This window comes from Natator depressus, chromosome 12 (genome assembly GCF_965152275.1).
Source record: "Natator depressus isolate rNatDep1 chromosome 12, rNatDep2.hap1, whole genome shotgun sequence".
In the NCBI taxonomy this organism is placed as follows: Eukaryota; Metazoa; Chordata; order Testudines; family Cheloniidae; genus Natator; species Natator depressus.
In genome coordinates, this window is record NC_134245.1 from 23,019,697 (window position 1) to 23,033,182 (window position 13,486).

Consider the following 13,486-nt stretch of genomic DNA (forward strand, 5'->3'; position numbering starts at 1 on the left):
GGGGGGAGGTCAGAAAGGGGCTCATAAGGGCTAGTCAGGGAGGGGCAGGGGCTGAATGGGAGCAGAGGTGCAGAGTCACAGAAGGGAGGGAGGGGCAGGGCCACATGGTGATGTGGGAGTGGGTGCAGAGGTACATAGGGACAGAGGGTGGCTGAGTGGGGTCACAGAGACACATGGGGAGGGGGTAAAAAGCCACATAGGGATGGGAGAGGGGGTGCAGGGCCACATGAGGATGGAGTGTCTGAGTGGGGGTGGAGGGACACATGTGGACAGGGGTGCAAGGACACATGGGGGTTCAGGACCACATGGGGACAAGGACACATGTGCCTGACTGAATGGGAGAGGCTATGGATCAGCCAGGGTCTGCATGGGGGAAGATCCCTCCTCACCCCCCAAAAAGACCTGTTCCATACTTTTCCCACCCATACCCAACAACCATCCGAGTTCACACCCAGGCTCCTTCCCACCAATTTTTTTCCCTCTCCCTCAGCTCCTCCATTACCCCTGACTGCCCCAAGCTTTTGCACTGCTTTTGAGGGATGTGGGAAATATGGTTCTGTATTGTAGTTTAAATGAATTATTATTTCAGAGCTCTGTATTAATATGCCTAGTAAGGAATCTATTTGTCAAAAAACATTTCCCGAATCCTTTTTTTGTCTGTATTGTTACAGGCAGACTTGCTGACAGGTATTTTGAAATAAATGACAAAAATAGTAGAAACTGGTGTGATTATATTTTGTTATTTTGACAAATAAAATATGTAGAATTTTGCAGAATTTTAAAATAGTGCACAGAATTTTTAATTTTTTGGAGCATAATTCCCCCAGGAGTAAATAGAGTTCAGGAACAGGACTGCAGAGTTGGAAAATGAAGAAGGGGTATAGCAGGCAGTGGAAGGGCAAGAAGCAACAGAAAAGCAGCTAATTCTATAAGAAGAGAGGAAGAGTCAATGGAGACAGCCAGAGTTCAGAGCCCCAGGAGGATAGAGGATCAGTTGCAGACGATTGCAAGAGAGAACAAAAGACAAGAGGACTTGCAGCCAGAATGAAGAGGAAGGCTGGAGAATCACACCAACACCAGAAAGAGGCAGGTCAACAAGATTGGTGACTCCCTACTAAGAAGACCGAGGCCTGTCACCAGAACTCATCTGAAGAACAGAAGGGAGTGCTGTCTGCTGGGAGCTACGATATGGGATGTGGATCTGAGGCTGAAGAGGATCCTGACTGTAGCAGGAAAGAATCCACTGATTGTTCTTCATGTGGGAAGAAAGGACACTGCCAGATTCTTGCTGGTACGCATCAAGGGAGACTATGTCAGGCTGGGGAAGATGCTTAAAGAAATGGAGGCTCAGGTGATCTTCAGTGGGATTCTACCTATCCCTAGAGGAGGAGAATGAAGCCAAGACAAGATCATGATGAACAGATGGCTCAGGCAGTGGTGCTATAAAGAGGGCTTTGGGATGGAAGTTGGCACAACTGATTAAAAGAGCTTTAAGCTAGAAATTCAGGGGAGACAGTCTGGAGATGCACATGTAATCTCCATGCCTGTTTCTAATATTGACCAGGAGAAAAATCAAGAAAGAGAATACAGCAATAGAGAAAGGAACAGCAGTGGGTAGGCAAATGGACATGGATGCTCGAGGGGTGAGTGTGGATGCTGAATGTCAGTGTACAGGGGGTGAGGGTGGATGCTGAATGGGTGAGGGTGGATGCTGAATGTCAGTGTACAGGGGGTGAGTGTGAACGCTGAAGGGGTGAGGGGCGAGATTGGCTGCTGAATGTCTGTGCAGGGGGGTTGAGCTTGCCCCTTGGCTATGGGGCTCCGAGGTGACACCGTATGGTGCAGTCTATGCCCTTCTGTAAGCAGGGCCTTCTGGTTTTCCTTCACCCTGAGGCCAGCCCTCGTCTCTATGGTAACAGAAAGGCGGGAGAGGAGACAGAGAACTTTCACTCGTCGATCACCTGACCTGGCTCAACGGTCACGTGATCCCGTCTCCATCACCGCCATTTTGAAGCAGTGTTCCCAGAGAGGGGGGGGGAAGCCTTCAGCGACGCCGGTCCGAGAGAATCCAGGCGACGTGGCGGGGAGCGGCCTGTCCCGAGGAGGACCCGGCAGGTACCGTGTGTGCAACGGGGCGCGGGAGGGAAGGAGGAGGCGGCGGCAGCAGAGCGCCAGGAAGCGGAGCCCATGTGCATATCCTGGAACCCTCCCCCCGGCTCAGACTTTGGGCTTCCCCGCTACCACCTCCTGCGGCACGGCGCAGGGCCCCCGTCCGTCTCCCACAGACCCTGCTCCCTCCTCCCATCCCCGGAGAAAAGTCTCTTCCCCCAGCGCCCCTGCGGTGTAACTGGGGTCATCACCGCCCGCCTCGGCCTCCGCCTGCTGCCCCGGGGGGTCTTGGCGCCCGCGCCCCGTACTGGGGTGTGCATTCGCGCCCTTGCTTCCTACGTAACGCCCAGCGCTCTCCTTGCCCCTTCCCCTTAGCGTAACCTAGGGTTCACACACCTCACGCAGCCTGGACGGGGTTTTCTGCCCTGAGCGGCTTCTTGTGCCTCTTCTCTCCCTATCCCAGAGATGGGTTTGCTGCATGAATGACGGGCGGTGACTAAGCTGGACAGGAGGTTGCATGTGGTCTGACTGTAGGAGAGGAAGGTTGATAAGTAATTATCTAAATGGGGAGGTTTGCAAGAGTCCCTGGCAGGGTAGATATGCCTCCAACCACCCCCACGTTACCATCCCCTTCTACCGTGATGGGGGTTTGGGGGGGGAAACAAGCCTCCGGTTGTTCCAGCAGCCCCTGCGGGGGAGGAGAGAGCAACCAGATGCTGAAACCAAAGTGCAGTTGAGGCAATAATCTTAATGTACCAAATCTGATTCATTTTAGTTCCAGTCAGTTATTTTGAAATGCAGGAGTAAGAAAACCAAACTGGTGCTTGACTTCAGCCCCCCTCTCCTTTGGAGAGGGAGTGATATGAGAAGCCTGTCATGTAGGGTTACCATATTTCAGATTCCCAAAAAGAGGACACTGAAGGGGCGGGGAGAGCTGGAGAGGGTACCTGTAGCAGGGGCGCTCCCTGTGTAGCTGGTACATGCCCAGGAAGCAGCAACAGCCATCAGTCAGCACCTCCCAGGGCTTGAGTGGTTAGGATCTGGCAGCTGTTGTTGCAGAGAAATGGACCAATCAGCTGTCAGTGTAGGAGCAGAACCAATTGGAAAATGGACCAATCAGGGCTCTTTTTAAGCTGCAGCATCTGCTCTGCAAAAATCCAGGACATTTCCTGTTATTTGAAAAATCCATAATGTTGTGATAGCTTTTGCTTTACATTATTGTGTAAAACAATAGTTGGCCTTTCCTAGACCTAACTTTCATTTCAAATGCCCTTAAGTTAGTCATGCCTTTTGAAATACCCACTTCACTCATGTATATTTCACTACTTCAATCTGGAGAAATTTCCCATAGGTCTAAATCCTGCAAATAGGCAGTATGGGTAGACCCTTGACTTTAACTGGGCTACATGCAGAGTACGGGTCCACACTAATAGATCTGATTACAAGATTGGGGCCTTCTCTTGTCTAAGTGTTACTGATGCAGTAATTAAAGTTTGAACTTTTTTTTTTGCAATTTTTAGAAATAAAAATAGTCTCTTCAATATCACTCTACTGCAAAACAGAATCTAGAATAAAACTTTTTCTTTTTAGGCTCAGCTTGTAAATATAGTAAGCAACAGTAACTTTTGCTGTCCAAAGATGTAGAAGAATCACAGATGTTTGAATTTTTTACTTTCGTTGCAGATATCTAAGATCACTATAATCTGAAAAAGATTGGAGAAAAATATCATCTTTCAGTTTGTCGGCGTGATATGTAAAATAATCATTTCTCCTGTATGGAACTTTTCCTTTATGTTTCTATGCTTCAATCACACACAAGTAGAAAAATATTTTCCTAGTAGGAAATAAAACAAACTGCAGACCCACAAAAATTAGCTGGAGTACTTAAGGGAAGGCAGAGTACTTAAAACTATTTTTAAATCACCCTTAGAAATTGACTGTGTTTCAAGTTGACATCATCCCTCAGCATATTTTTGAATTCTGAAAGAGATCTTGCACTATGCATAGATAGTATTTGCTTATTCTGCACTAATAGTTGTGGCACCTGTTAAGGTCAATGTGAGCCAAACATCTAAGCATGATATTATACTAAAAACACTGTTGAAATTGCTTTATTCAGATTATAAGTATTACTAAAAAAAAATCTACATTTTTAATGAACAGAAGGCAAGCCATTGTATCAACTTTTATTCTCATATTATCACTATTACTGCAACTTGAAGTGAAGACACTTGTAATGGCAGTCATTTCTGTGGTTTCCAAGCTTTATGTGAAAAGGATGTATTTGTGCTTGTAGTTATTCAACAAAATGAAATTCATTCTATGAACAATCAAAAATGAAAGTACAAAATGCAAAGTATACTTATTCTGTTTCATGATGGAATAATTGACATTTTTTCAGTTTAACAGTAACTGTCTACAGATTCAATATCTTTTTGGTAATAGAAATCAATGTGATAATGTATTTGCATTACATAACCTGTCCACATGATGTTCTTTTGTCCTATATAAAAGTTTTCTAAGACATCATAACTGTACTTTCAGCCTACATTTTCTGCCACTTCAGTGGGGCTCTGCACAGAATTTACCTACATAGATCTGATTGAAGGCTCAGGGCCTTAAATTGTTTTGTAATTCTAAGGAATCTAATAAGTCTGGGTTTTTAAGATAACTTGTTTATCTTTTAAAAATGAGTTATTTTGAATTAAGTGGATAAAACTCATCAAATTATGCGTGGTTTCAGTACTTAAACATTTTTCAAATCTAGTGTTGATAATAATATAGAAAAGATTGTTCTGGTTTGTACTAATAATTCACATTTTGTGTGATACCCTGAATATTTACTTCATAGCCAGGTTTAATTACTTTATGGATGAATGGAAGTCACACTGCAAATTTCCTTACCTTAATTATATTTGATATTGTGATCCTCCTGTAATATCTGACATGGCCTGAACTCGGCATACATGCTTCTAGTAAATAAGAACTTAAATCTTTATAGAACTTAAAGTTTTAGAAAATGCTACTATTTAAATAAAATGACTTAAAGACAAAAATAGTCTTATTTTTGAAAGGTAGGTGTCTTCATGTATCTGCAGAAAATTAGAAACTCTTCTCCACATCCTCTTGTGAGTCTCTCAACTTCAGTATTTTTACAATAGAAAAAACATAACTGCATTTTAAATAAACTAATTCAATGCCAAAATTAACTGAATAGTAAACTGAAGGGGAAGTATCTCTGCTCAGCATTTCTGTGGGGACTGGTGTTATGACCTATACAATTGAAATACTTCAAGGAAAAAGTTTGTAGCTGTTGTCAGGGAGATAAATTCATATAGCAAGTACCTGAATACAATAATAGTATCTTGTTTGGGACAATCTGCTCTTATTTTTTTTCTTTTACTGCTCATCTACTATGATAACTGTGTGCAAATAAAAGTTTACATTTTGTTTATTTCTCTGTAAAACTTTCTTACAAAGCAAATATACAAAAAAAACCAACCCCCAAACCCTACAAAGGCTGTGGTCCTGCAAACATTTAGTCCATGCTTAACTTTAATCCTGGAAGTAGTCCTACTGAAATCATTTGGAAAATACCTCCAAGCTGTGAAACTCACACTTATTTTAATTTATTTAATCAAATTGACTTTTCTTCTGTACTGAAGGGAGGGCAAGGGGAAATTGAGTTGTGATAGTAGAATCCAAGATTTAGCATGGAGGAAACTTTTCATCTGAGTTAAATAAATCCTCAAATTAATATATGTAAAACCTTTTAAAATAAAGAAGTACTACTACAGACCTTAACCATAAATTGGCTGTAACGTGTAACTACCATTGACCGCATGTATTTCCCTTTTTGACAGGTCAAATAAAAATCCATATGTGTTCAGAAACACATACCAAGGTAAGAAATATACATATGTCCACTACAGAATATGAGGAAAAATATTGGAACAAAACTGTAGTCTAGTTTTAAAAAAAAAAAAAAAAGACCATATTCTGTAACTAAGACTTTTTCTCAGAAAGATTCTTATACTGTAAGGGAAGGGAATGTGCAAGCGAACTGTAGCATTGGCTACAATAAAGGTATTAAAAAAAATTACAAAATGTGTTTTTGCCCCAACACAGCAGAGAAGTGCTTGTGAAAGGAAGCTAGTTTTCCCATGTGTTCCACAAAAACAAATTTTTTTGGTAATTTTAGTTTACTTACCATTACTGTTGCCAGTGCTAAGGTTGGCTTAATTTCCCTCTGAGTGTATCACAGTGAACTGCAGCAAAAAGTTCAATTTCAAACCAGAAATCTTACAGACAGCTGCAGCGGCACAGGAGCCAGCAAACAGAGCTGTAAACAGGGGAGTTTGAGTGGAGTTCTGTTGGAGGAGAAGGTATTTGTAGGTAATTGTATTTGTAGGGGCTGCTAGGGACAGTGTGCTGGGAGAGAAGCTGAGCCCTGATTAGGGGGCAGGGCTTCTCTGACTAGGGGTCCTATAAAGGTAGCCAGTTGCACAGACACCAGCAAACAGAGCTGTAAACAGGGGAGTTTGGGGGGAAGACTAAGAGAGCCAGGCAGAGGAACAGACAGGCTATGAAGGGAGTGTGTGGTGGTCTAGCAGTGTTTTCATGCTTGTTGGGGGTTTGTTTTGCTGTGAGTAGTGGTGTTTTGGTTTGGTTTGTGTTTCCTGGATGAACAGGACTTAGGTGAGAAGGCTATGACAGATACAGAGGCAGCAGTGGTAGTGACCCAAGCAGTGGAAGACACATTGAAGATGACTGGATGTGGAAGCTGCGGCATGTAAATGATCCTGGAGGGGGAACCTGTGAAGAGTTTAGTCTGCATGAAGTGCCGTCTGATCGAGCTGATGGAAGAAAAGATCTGAGAATTGGAGATGAAGGTGGAAACTCTGCTTGAGTTTAGAAGGGGGTTCGAGCGGATGATGGAGCAAAGACATGAGGAGGCTGAAGGGAAAAGCTCAGACTTGCAGATGGAAGCAGGACCAAAGAACTTTGAGGGGAGACTGCTGGGTGAGGAAAGTGGACAGTGGAAGCATGTGACTAAGAGAACCAGGCAGAGGAAAAGACGGGCTAGTGAAGAAGAAATAGAGCTCAGGAACAGGTTTGCGGAGTTGGAAAATGAAGAAGGGGCACAGCAGGTGGTCACTGAAGGTGAGAGGGCAAGGAAGAAGAGAAGAGAAGCTAGTCCTATAGGATGAGGGGAAGAGTCAATGGAGATACCACCACCAAATATGAGCCCCAGGAGGATACGGGATGGGTTGCAGAGGATTGCAAGAGACAATAGGAATCAAGAGGACTTGCAGCCAGAGGGAACAGGGAATAGACCAGAGAATCGCACCATCACCAGGAAAAGGCAGGTCTACGTGATTGGGGAATCCTTACTGATAAGAGTAGACAGGCCTGTAACCAGAACTGATCCAGAGAACAGAAGGGTGTGCTGTCTGCCAGGTGCAAAGATACTGGATGAGGACCTGAGGCTGAAGAGGATCCTAACGGGAGTGGGAAAGAATCCACTGATTGTCCTTCATGTGGGAATAAATGATACGGCTAGATTCTCGCTGGAACGTATCAAGGGAGACTATGCCAGGCTGTTGAAGATGCTTAAGGAAATCGAGGCTCAGGTGATCTTCAGTGGGATTCTGCCTGTTCCTAGAGAAGGGCAACAAAGGTGTGAAAAGATTATGATGATCAACAGATGGCTCAGGCAGTGGTGCTATAAGGAGGGCTTTGGGATGTATGGCCCCTGGGAAGCATTCATGGACAGAAGACTGTTCTCTCGGGATGGACTTCACCTGAGCAGGGAGGGAAATAGACTTGTAGGATGGAGGCTGACACAACTGATTAAGAGAGCATTAAACTAGGAATTTGGGGGAGATGGTTGGGAGATGTCCAGGTAATCTCCATGCCAGATTTTAACATTGAGAGGGAAGAAAACGAAGTAAGAAAGGATACAGCCATGGGTAGGAGAATGGACATAAGAAGGAAGGGTAGTGTAGATACCAGTCTAATAGGTGATACTGGCGGTAGAATGTCTGTGCCTACTTAGGTAAAGAATGTCAGCGAAGCCAAACAGCAAAAATTAAGATGTTTGTACACTAATGCAAGGAGCCTAGGTAACAAAATGGAGGAACGAGAGCTACTGGTGCAGGAAGTGAAACCAGATATTATAGGGATAACAGAAACATGGTTGAATAGTAGTCATGACTGGAGTTACAGGTATTGAAGGGTATGTGCTGTTTAGGAAAGACAGAAATGAAGGCAAAGGTGGTGGAGTAGCATTGTATATCAGTGATGAGGTAGACTGTAAAGAAATAAGAGGTGATGAAATGGATAAGACAGAGTCTGTCTGGGCAAAAATCACATTGGGGAAGAAAGCTACTAGAGCCTCCACTGGGATAGTACTTGGGGTGTGCTATAGACCACTGGGATACGATTTGGATATGGATAGAGACCTCTTTAATGTTCTTAATGAAGTAAATACTAATGGGAATTGTGTGATCATGGGAGACTTTAACTTCCCAGATATAGACTGGAGGACAAGTGCTAGTAATAATAATAGGGCTCAGATTTTGCCCAATGCGATAGCTGATGGATTCCTTCACCAAGTAGTTACTGAACCAACAAGAGGGGATGCCATTTTAGATTTGGTTTTGGTGAGTAGTGAGGACCTCATAGAAGAAATCATTGTAGGGCACAACCTTGGTTTGAACGATCATGAGCTAATTCAGTTCAAACTGAACGGAAGGATAAACAAAAATAGATCTGTGATGAGGGTTTTTGATTTCAAAAGGGCTAACTTTAAAAAAATAAGGAAATTAGGGAAGTGGATTGGACTGAAGAACTTGTGGATCTAAAGGCAGAGGAGGCTGGAATTCCTTCAAGTCAAGGTTGCAGAAACTATCAGAAGCCTGCATCCCAAGAAAGGGGAAAAATCCCATAGGTAGGAGTTGTGGACCAAGGTGGATGAGCAAGCATCTCAGAGAGGTGATTAAGAAAAAGGAGGAGAGAGGGATCAGCAAGGAAAGCTACCTTATTGAGGTCAGAACATGTAGGGATAAAGTGAGAAAGGCCAAAAGCCATGTAGAGTTGGACCTTGCAAAGGGAATTAAAACCAATAGTAAAAGGTTCTATAGCCATACAAATAAGAAGAAAACAAAGAAAGAAGTGGGACCGCTAAACACTGAAGATGGAGTGAAGGTTAAGGATAATTTGGGCATAACCCAATATCTATACAAATACTTTGCCTCAGTCTTTAATGAGGAGCTTAGGGATAATGGTAGGATGACAAATAGGAATGAGGATATGGAGGTAGATATTACCACATCCGAGGTAGAAGCCAAACTTGAACAGCTTAATGGGACTAAATCGGGGGGTGCAGATAATCTTCATCCAAGAATATTAAAGGAACTGGCACATGAAATTGCAAGCCCATTAGCAAGAATTTTTAATGAATGTGTAAACTCAGGGATTGTACTGTATGACTGGAGAATTGCTAACATAGTTCCTATTTTTAAGAAAGGGGGGGAAACATGATCCGGGTAACTACAGGCCTGTTAGTTTGACATCTGTAGTATGAAAGGTCTTGGAAAAAATTTGGAAGGAGAAAGTAGTTAAGGACTTTGAGGTCAGTGGTAATTGGGACAAAATACAACATGGTTTTACAAAAGGTAGATCATGCCAAACCAACCTGATCTCCTTCTTTGAGAAGGTAACAGATTTTTTTAGATAAAGGAAATGCAGTGGATCTAATTTACCTGTATTTCAGAAAGGCATTTGATACGGTTCCACATGGGGAATTATTAGCTAAATTGGAAAAGATGGGGATCAATATGAAAACTGAAAGGTGGATAAGGAACTGGTTAAAGGTGAGACTACAACAGGTCATACTGAAAGGTCAGGCTGGAGGGAGGTTACTAGTGGAGTTCCTCAGGGATCGGTTTTGGGACCAATCTTATTTAATCTTTTTATTACTGACCTTGGCACAAAAAGTGGGAATGTGCTAATAAAGTTTGCGGATGACACGTATCTGGGAGATATTGCCAATACAGAGAAGGACCAGGATATCATACTGGAAGATCTGGATAACCTAGTAAACTGGAGTAATAGTAATAGGATGAAATTTAATAATGAAAAGTGCAAGGTCATGCATTTATGGATTAATAACAAATTTTTTGTTATAAACTGGGGACACATCACTTGGAAGTAACAGAGGAGGAGAAGGACCTCTGAGTATTGGTTGATCCCAGGATGACTATGAGCCGCCAATGTGATATGGCCGTGAAAAAAAGCAGTCTTGGGGTGCATCAGGCGAGGTATTTCCAGTAGAGATAATGAGGTGTTAGTACTATTATACAAGGCACTGGTGAGACCCTCTGGAATATTGTTTGCAGTTCTGGTCTCCCATGTTTAAGAAGGATGAATTCAAACTGGAACAGGTACAGAGAAGGGCTGCTAGGATGATCCGAGGAATGGAAAACCTGCCTTATGAAAGGAGACTCAAAGAGCTTGGCTTGTTTATCCTAAGCAAAAGGCTGAGGGGAGATATGATTGCTCTCTATGAATATATCCGAGAGATAAATACCAGGGAGGGAGAGGACTTATTTAAGCTCAGCACCAATGTGGACACAAGAACAAATGGATATAAACTGGCCGTCAGGAAGTTTAGATTTGAAATTAGACAAAGGTTTCTAACCATCAGAGGAGTGATGTTCTGGAATAGCCTTCCAAGGGGAGCAGTGGAGGCAAAAGATATATCTGGCTTCAAGACTAACCTTGATAAATTTATGGAAGGGATGGTATGATGGGATAGCCTAATTTTGGCAATTAATTGATCTTTGACTATTAACAGTAAATATGCCCAGTGGCCTGTGATTGGACATTAGATGGGGTGGGATCTGAGTTATTACAGAGAATTCTTTCCTGGGTGTCTGGCTGGTGAGTCTTGCCCACATATTCAGGGTTTAGCTGATCACCATATTTGGGGTTGGGAAAGAATTTTCCTCCAGGGCAGATTGGCAGAAGCCCTGGGGGTTTTTCGCCTTCTTCTGCTGCGTGGGACACAGGTCACTTGCTGGAGGATTCTCTGCACCTTGAAGTCTTTAAACCACGATTTGAGGACTTCTGTAGCTCAGATGTACGTCAGGGGTTTGCTACAGGAGTGGGTGGGTGAGATTCTGTGGTCTGCATTGTGCAGGAGGTCAGACTAAAGTCTATGATTCTATACTTGAATTAATATTCTCAATTTACCATTATAGTGCTACTGCACTATACTTCAGTGATTCTTATCTGCATATCACCCATTGTCTTTCCCCCTTAATGTCGACTATCCACCCCTGGATATGTGAAGAGCCGGAGTGGTATTTTTCTCAAATTTCCTGAGGTGTGAGCCTACAGCAGAACTTTTGTGTACCCGGAGTTACATCAGAAGAACTGGCATGAACAAACTATTGAGCTATTTGTCTCTTTCAGTTATACTGAAGAAATGTTTCCTACACACTACATGGGGATAGAAGCTGATTCTTCATTATAAAGTCTTCACCTTTGTATTGTTCTCCTATATGATTTAAAAAAAAAGTCCTCTGGTTCATATTTGAGATCTTTAAATAGAATATTTAAAATTCAGTACACATAATTTGAAAATGCTTCTTTTTAGTTCTACTAACTGTATCCTCTGCAAATAAGTTTCTACAGCCTCATGTTAATTCAGCACAGGATGCGATTACTGTCTCTCATGAACACAAAGCATCTTCCCCAGTTCTAACTACCAGCCTAATGTTGTGGTGCTATGTGCTATTCGTTCTGTTTTTAAACTAAAAAGCTCAATCCAATTTCTGCAATTGACTGAAAATACTATTGCTACATGAGTAACTTGTTTGACAAGTTCTAAGCCCCAAATAATTGGATACCTTTATTTAAAGACACTTCAACTGACTTGTAGTGTGGTCCTACTCTAAGAAGTTGCTATGCAAAAATGGCACCATATTACCTGCTCCTTGTGTTTACTTAGAATCATGCCTACTGTCTTTAGCAAGAAAATTAAGCTTATACTGTTTTTTATTCCTATTAGAGCCAATCTTTTCCTCCTTTTATGTCAGAGATGTGTATTGAGTGTAATTAATTGGAAGATACTGGTACCCCAATTTCACAGGTGTAACTGAATTTGACCTAAAGAACTTTTATTATAGGAGAAAATAATGAGAATAAAAGAATCCAGGCTGAGTTTGGAGGACTGCCAGTTAACAGAAACACATTTCTAATTTTAAATTGAACATGTTTACTGTGGAACTCCAAAACGTTTTTCAGTTACTTTTCAGAGAAGAACTCCATGTTAGGTGTAATATTATAAACATGATGCTGCATTAAATTCCCTTCTAGGTTTTTTTCCCCCAGTCAATAATCTCAAACTGTTTGTGCTTAAATATGGCCACTATTTTAACCTCTGACCATACCACATTATGGTCTGTGGTTTATGGTTAATGTTTTTTAAAGGAAGTAAAAAGGGAAACAATTATTGCCTTAGCTTCCAGAACAATACAGTTCTTAAAACACAAAAAGTGATTGTTCAGAAATGCTCACTACCAGTAGAACTTTACAGTACAGCGAATATTGCCTTGCTATCTTAGAATATTAGTCTTGTGCTGAGAAATACGCTTTTTTTACATTTGCACTATCTTAATGAATAAAGCCATAGCAAAATGGTTAATGCAGGTAATGCATAGTAGAATCATTTCATGCTGAAATTTTAGTTATATTCTGAAGTGTTTTGTTACAAACCTACATTCACTTCAGAAGACTTCATCTGATCAGTAGAAACTGTACTTGATACACTTAGTATTTAAAAAGTAGGTCTTCATGCCATAGTGAAACTTGCTTTTTGAATTTAAATGTGCTGAATTAATTTAAAATCAGTATCTTTAGGTAGGGTTTCTAGTGTTCAGATGGTGGTGATCATGGTGGGGAAATAGACAATATCCACAACAATACAAGCCAACTTACCCATGAAAATCATTAGCTCACTCTGCCACTCCAGACCTTTGTAGTTTGAGGCATTCAGATATAGGCTAACATGAAAAGGTGATACAAATACTCTGTCAAAATGTAACATGTGTTAGGGGGCTTATTCCTTCACCCACTTACTTCCCTGGTCCTTCTCGCATGAACAGAGAGCAACAATACCCGAAGTCCAAAGGTGCAAACAATTCGATGTTTATTGGGGTGAACTTCCAGCAAGCATGATTCCAGTTTCCTTCCTTAGTGTCCCTCTTCCCAGCTCTGACACCACAGAGCCTTACACCTGTGTCCCTGTTCCCATTCCTGCCCTTAGCCAAACATGATTCCAATTTCCTTACCCCCCATTCCCTGTTCC

General features: G+C 42.1%; 1 protein-coding gene across 3 annotated transcripts in view; it reads left to right on the forward strand.

The window, feature by feature from the left end:
• The first annotated feature begins 1,976 nt into the window (after positions 1-1,976).
• Positions 1,977-13,486, forward strand: part of ZNF507 (zinc finger protein 507) — a 47,880-nt gene continuing 36,370 nt past the window's right edge. For 2 of the 3 annotated variants that reach the window (XM_074968707.1, XM_074968709.1), the window contains exon 1: positions 1,977-2,115. The gene's annotated coding sequence lies outside the window, so the exon portion shown is untranslated. Of the gene's footprint in view, positions 2,116-5,972; positions 6,014-13,486 lie in introns of all 3 variants that reach the window. The other variant, XM_074968708.1, reaches the window with a different exon arrangement.